This window comes from Arachis ipaensis, chromosome B10 (assembly GCF_059453495.1).
Source record: "Arachis ipaensis isolate K30076 ecotype BB chromosome B10, ASM5945349v1, whole genome shotgun sequence".
NCBI lineage: Eukaryota > Viridiplantae > Streptophyta > Magnoliopsida > Fabales > Fabaceae > Arachis > Arachis ipaensis.
In genome coordinates this window covers 52,729,599-52,736,717 of record NC_142435.1, presented here as the reverse complement: position 1 = coordinate 52,736,717, position 7,119 = coordinate 52,729,599, and the positions used below count along the sequence as shown (strand labels likewise).

Genomic DNA, 7,119 nt, shown 5'->3' with positions numbered 1-7,119 from the left:
TTTCTTTTTCAAAATGATTTTCGAAAAAAATTAAAAGAAAATACAAAAAAAATTAGAAAATCATAAAAATCAAAAATATTTTTTGTGTTTCTTGTTTGAGTCTTGAGTCATGTTATAAGTTTGGTGTCAATTGCGTGTTCATCTTGCATTTTTTCGAAAAATTCATGCATTCATAGTGTTCTTCATGATCTTCAAGTTGTTCTTGGTAAGTCTTCTTGTTTGATCTTTGCATTTGCATATTTTGTGTCTTTTCTTGTTTTTCATATGCATTCCTGAATTCTTTATGTCTAAGCATTAAAGAATTCTAAGTTTGGTATCTTGCATGTTTTCTTTGCATTAAAAATTTTTCAAAAATGTGTTCTTGATGTTCATCATGATCTTCATAGTGTTCTTGGTGTTCATCTTGACATTCATAACATTCTTGCATGCATTCATTGTTTTGATCCATAACTTTCATGCATTGCATCATTTTTCTTGTTTTTCTCTCTCATCATAAAAATTCAAAAATCAAAAAAATATCTTTCCCTTTTTCTCTCTCATAAATTCAAAAATTTGATTTGACTTTTTCAAAAATTTTTAAAAATCTAGTTGTTTTCTATAAGTCAAATCAAATTTTCAATTTAAAATTCTTATCTTTTTCAAAATATTTTTCAAAAATCAAATCTTTTTCATTTTTCTTATTCGTTTTCGAAAATTATAAAAACATTTTTCAAAAATCCTTTTTCTTATCTTTATCACATAATTTTCGAAAATAACATCACCAATTAATGTTTTGATTCAAAAATTTCAAGTTTGTTACTTGCTTGTTAAGAAAGATTCAAACTTTAAGTTCTAGAATCATATCTTGTGATTTCTTGTGAATCAAGTCATTAAGTGTGATTTTAAAAATTAAATCTTTTTCAAAACTAATTTCAATCATATCCTTTCAAAAATATCTTCTTATCTTATCTCTTTCAAAAATTTGATTTCAAAATATATTTTCTAACTTCCTAACTTCTTATCTTTTCAAAATTTGTTTCAACTAACTAACTAACTTTTTGTTTATTTCTTATCTTTTTCAAAACTACCTAACTAACTCTCTCTCTCTCTAATTTTCGAAAATATCTTCCCTCTTTTTCAAAAATTCTTTTTAATTAACTAATTATTTTAATTTTTGATTTTAATTTTTGAAAATTACTAACCTTTTTCAAAAACTATTTTCAAAAATCACTAACTCTTTTTCAAAAATAATTTTCGAAAATCCTTCTCCCTCATCTCCTTCTAATTATTTATTCATCTACTAACAATAAGGAACCTCTTTACTGTGACATAGAGGATTCCTCTTCTTTTCTTGTTCTCTTCTCTTTCTTATGAGCAGGAACAAGGAAAAAGGCATTCTTGTTGAAGCTGATCCAGAACCTGAAAGAACTCTGAAGAGGAAACTAAGAGAAGCTAAATTACAACAATCCAGAGACAACCTTATTGAAAATTTCGAACAAGTAAAGGAGATGGCAGCCGAACCCAACAACAATAATGCAAGGAGAATGCTTGGTGACTTTACTGCACCAAATTCCAATTTACATGGAAGAAGCATCTCCACTCCTGCCATTGGAGCAAACAACTTTGAGCTGAAACCTCAATTAGTTTTTCTGATGCAGCAGAACTGCAAGTTTCATGGACTTCCATCTGAAGATCCTTTTTAGTTCTTAACTGAATTCTTGCAGATCTGTGATACTGTTAAGACTAATGGAGTAGATCTTGAAGTCTACAGGTTCATGCTTTTCCCTTTTGCTGTAAGAGACAGAGCTAGAATATGGTTGGACTCTCAACCCAAAGACAGCCTGAACTCTTGGGATAAGCTGGTCACGGCTTTCTTAGCCAAGTTCTTTCCTCCTCAAAACCTGAGCAAGCTTAGAGCGGATGTTCAAACCTTCAGACAAAAAGAAGTTGAATCCCTCTATGAAGCTTGGGAAAGATACAAGCAGCTGACCAAAAAGTGTCCTTCTGACATGCTTTCAGAATGGACCATCCTGGATATATTCTATGATGGTTTATCTAAGCTATCAAAGATGTCATTGGATACTTCTACAGGTGGATCCATTCACCTAAAGAAAACGCCTGCAGAAGCTCAAGAACTCATTGACATGGTTGCTAATAACCAGTTCATGTACACTTCTGAGAGGAATCCTGTGAGTAATAGGACGCCTATGAAGAAGGGAGTTCTTGAAATTGATACTCTGAATGCCATATTGGCTCAGAACAAAATATTGACTCAGCAAGTCAATATGATTTCTCAGAGTCTGAATGGAATGCAAGCTGCATCCAACAGTACTCAAGAGGCATCTTCTGAAGAAGAAGCTTATGATCCTGAAAACCCTGCAATAGCAGAGGTGAATTACTTAGGTGAACCTTATGGAAACACCTATAATTCATCATGGAGAAATCATCCAAATCTCTCATGGAAGGATCAAAAGCCTCAACAAGGCTTTAATAATGGTGGAAGAAACAGGTTTAACAATAATAAACCTTTTCCATCATCCACTCAGCAACAGACAGAGAACTCTGAACAAAATACCTCTAATTTAGCAAACTTAGTCTCTGATCTATCTAAGGCCACTGTAAGTTTCATGAATGAAACAAGGTCCTCCATTAGAAATTTGGAGGCACAAGTGGGCCAGCTGAGTAAAAAGATCACTAAAATCCCTCCTAGTACTCTCCCAAGCAATACAGAAGAAAATCCAAAAGGAGAGTGCAAGGCTATTGAACTAATCACCATGGCCGAACCTGTAAAGGAAGGAGAGAACATAAATCCCAGTGAGGAAGACCTCCTGGGACGTCCAGTGATCAATAAGGAGTTTCCCTCTGAGGAACCAAAAGAATCTGAGACTCATCTAGAGACCATAAAGATTCCATTGAACCTCCTTATGCCATTCATGAGCTCTGATGAGTATTCCTCTTCTGAAGAGAATGAGGATGTTACTGAAGAGCAAGCTGCCAAGTTCCTTGGTGCAATCATGAAGCTAAATACCAAATTATTTGGTATTGAAACTTGGGAAGATGAACCTCCCTTGTTCACCAATGAACTAAGTGATCTGGATCAACTGACATTGCCTCAGAAGAGACAGGATCCTGGAAAGTTCATAATACCTTGTACCATAGGCACCATGATCTTTAAGGCTCTGTGTGACCTTGGTTCAGGAATAAACCTCATGCCCCTCTCTGTAATAGAGAAACTGGGAATCTATGGGGTGCAAGCTGCTAAAATCTCATTAGAGATGGCAGATAATTCAAGAAAACAGGCTTATGGACAAGTAGAGGACGTGTTAGTAAGGGTTGAAGGCCTTTACATCCCTGCTGATTTCATAGTCTTAGATACTGGAAAGGAAGAGGATGAATCCATCATCCTAGGAAGACCTTTCCTAGCCACAGTAAGAGTTGTGATTGATGTGGACAGAGGAGAATTGATCCTTCAAATAAACGAGGACAACCTTGTGTTTACAACTCAAGGATCTCTCTCTGCATCCGTGGAGAGGAAGCAGAAAAAGCTTCTCTCAAAGCAGAGTCAACCAAAGCCCCCACAGTCAAACTTTTGGAAATCTTATTTTTCTTTTTTCAAAATGATTTTCGAAAAATCAAAAGAAAATACAAAAAAATCATAAAACCATAAAAATAAAAAAATATATATATTTTTGTGTTTCTTGTTTGAGTCTTGAGTCATGTTATAAGTTTGGTGTCAATTGCATATTCATCTTGTATTTTTTCGAAAATTCATGCATTCATAGTGTTCTTCATGATCTTCAAGTTGTTCTTGGTAAGTCTTCTTGTTTGATCTTGATGTTTTCTTGTTTTGTGTTGTATGGTGTTTTTCATATGCATTCTTGGATTCTTAGTGTCTAAGCATTAAAGAATTCTAAGTTTGGTGTCTTGCATGTTTTCTTTGCATTAAAAAATTTTTTCAAAAATATGTTCTTGATGTTCATCATGATCTTCAGAGTGTTCTTGGTGTTCATCTTGACATTCATAGTGTTCTTGCATTCATCACATGTTTTGATCTAAAAATTTTCATGCATTGCATCTTTTTCATGTTTTTCTCTTTCATCATTAAAAATTCAAAAATAAAAAAATATATCTTTCCCTTTTTCTCTCATCAAATTCGAAAATTTGAGTTGACTTTTTCAAAAATTTTTAAAATCAAGTTGTTTCTTATGAGTCAAATCAAATTTTCAATTTGAAAATCTTATCTTTTTCAAAATCTTTTTCAAAAAAAATCAAATCTTTTTTCTTATCTATTTTCGAAAATTCCAAAAAATACTTTTCAAAAATCTTTTTCTTAATTTTACTACATAATTTTCGAAAATAGCATCACCAATTAATGTTTTGATTCAAAAATTTCAAGTTTGTTACTTACTTGTTAAGAAAGATTCAAACTTTAAGTTCTAGAATCATATCTTGTGATTTCTTGTGAATCAAGTCATTAATTGAGATTTTAAAAATTAAATCTTTTTCAAAAACTAATTTTTATCATATCTTTTCAAAAATATCTTCTTATCTTATCTTTTTCAAAAATTTGATTTCAAAATATCTTTTCTAACTTCCTAACTTCTTATCTTTTCAAAATTTGTTTCAACTAACTAACTAACTTTTTGTTTATTTCTTATCTTTTTCAAAACTACCTAACTAACTCTCTCTCTCTCTCTCTAATTTTCGAAAATATCTCCCTCTTTTTCAAAAATTTCTTTTTAATTAACTAATTATTTTAATTTTTTATTTTAATTTTCAAAAAAAAAACTGCTAACCTTTTTCAAAAACTATTTTCGAAAATCACTAACTCTTTTTCAAAAATTATTTTCGAAATTCTCCCTCTCTCATCTTATTCTATTTATTTATTCATCTACTAACATCTCCTCATCTCACATCTCTGCTCTCCTCACCCTTGTGTTTCTTTCCTTACATTACTTTCTTTGTCCTCTTCCTTTCTTCCACTCACACAGGGACCTCTATACTGTGGTATAAAGGATCCCTATTATTATTATTATTATTTTTTCTGTGCCCTCTTCTTTGTCATATGAGCAGGAGCAAGGACAAGAATATTCTTGTTGAAGCAGATCCAGAACCTGAAAGGACTCTGAAGAGGAAACTAAGAGAAGCTAAATTACAACAATCCAGAGATAACCTTTCAGAAATTTTCAAACAGGAAAAGGAGATGGCAGCCGAAAATAATAATAATGTAAGGAAGATGCTTGGTGACTTTACTGCACCTAATTCCAATTTACATGGAAGAAGCATCTCCATTCCTGCCATTGGAGCAAACAACTTTGAGCTAAAACCTCAACTAGTTTCTCTGATGCAACAGAACTGCAAGTTTCATGGACTTCCATCTGAAGATCCTTTTCAGTTCTTAAGTGAATTCTTGCAGATCTGTGATACTATTAAGACTAATGGAGCAGATCCTGAAGTCTACAGGCTCATGCTTTTCCCTTTTGCTGTAAGAGACAGAGCTAGAGTGTGGTTGGATTCTCAACCCAAAGGCAGCCTGAACTCTTGGGATAAGCTGGTCACGGCTTTCTTAGCCAAGTTCTTTCCTCCTCAAAAGCTGAGCAAGCTTAGAGTGGATGTTCAGACCTTCAGACAGAAAGAAGGTGAATCCCTCTATGAAGCTTGGGAAAGATACAAACAGTTGACTAAAAAGTGTCCTTCTGACATGCTTTCAGAATGGACCATCCTGGATATATTCTATGATGGTTTATCTGAGCTATCAAAGATGTCATTGGATACTTCTGCAGGTGGATCCATTCACCTAAAGAAAACGCCTGTAGAAGCTCAAGAACTCATTGACATGGTTGCTAATAACCAGTTCATGTACACCTCTAAGAGGAATCCTGTGAATAATGGGACGCCTATGAAGAAGGGAGTTCTTGAAATTGATACTCTGAATGCCATATTGGCTCAGAATAAAATATTGACTCAGCAGGTCAATATGATTTCTCAGAGTCTGAATGGAATGCAAGCTGCATCCAACAGTACTCAAGAGGCTTCTCCTGAAGAAGAAGCTTATGATCCTGAGAACCCTGCAATAGCAGAGGTAATTTACATGGGTGAACCTTATGGAAACACCTATAATCCATCATGGAGAAATCACCCAAATCTCTCATGGAAGGATCAAAAGCCTCAACAAGGCTTTAATAATGGTGGAAGAAACAGGTTTAGCAATAGCAAGCCTTTTCCATCATCCACTCAGCAACAGACAGAGAATTCTGAGCAGAATCCATCTAGCTTAGCAAATTTAGTCTCTGATCTATCTAAGGCCACTGTGAGTTTCATGAATGAAACAAGGTCTTCCATTAGAAATTTGGAAGCACAAGTGGGCCAGCTGAGTAAAAGGATCACTGAAATCCCTCCTAGTACTCTCCCAAGCAATACAGAAGAGAATCCAAAAGAAGAGTGCAAGGCCATTGACATAACCAAAATGGCTGAACCCAAAGAGGGATAGGAGGACGTGAATCCCAAGGGGGAAGACCTCCTGGGACGTCCAATGATCAATAAGGAGTTTACCTCTGAGGAACCAAAGGAATCTGAGACTCATCTAGAGACCATAGAGATTCCATTGAACCTCCTAATGCCATTCATGAGCTCTGATGAGTATTCCTCTTCTGAAGAGAATGAGGATGTCACTGAAGAGCAAACTGCCAAGTTTCTTGGTGCAATCATGAAGCTGAATGCCAAATTATTTGGTATTGAGACTTGGAAAGATGAACCTCCCTTGTTCACCAATGAACTAAGTGATCTGGATCAACTGACATTGCCTCAGAAGAGACAGGATCCTGGAAAGTTCATAATACCTTGTACCATAGGCACCATGATCTTTAAGGCTCTGTGTGACCTTGGTTCAAGAATAAACCTCATGCCCCTCTCTGTAATAGAGAAACTGGGAATCTATGGGGTGCAAGCTGCTAAAATCTCATTAGAAATGGCAGATAATTCAAGAAAACAGGCTTATGGACAAGTAGAGGACGTGTTAGTAAAGGTTGAAGGCCTTTACATCCCTGCTGATTTCATAGTAGGAAGAGGATGAATCCATCATCCTAGAAAGACCTTTCCTAGCCACAGCAAGAGCTGTGATTGATGTGGACAGAGGAGAAT

The 7,119-nt window shown here is 34.8% G+C and overlaps 1 non-coding gene across 1 annotated transcript; it reads right to left on the bottom strand.

Moving 5' to 3' along the window:
• Positions 1 to 5,578: 5,578 nt before the first annotated feature.
• On the bottom strand, positions 5,579 to 5,686 carry LOC148580048 (small nucleolar RNA R71). The gene has a single exon (XR_015897792.1). It is a non-coding gene; the product is annotated as a small nucleolar RNA R71 (small nucleolar RNA).
• Between the last annotated feature and the right edge of the window lie 1,433 nt (positions 5,687 to 7,119).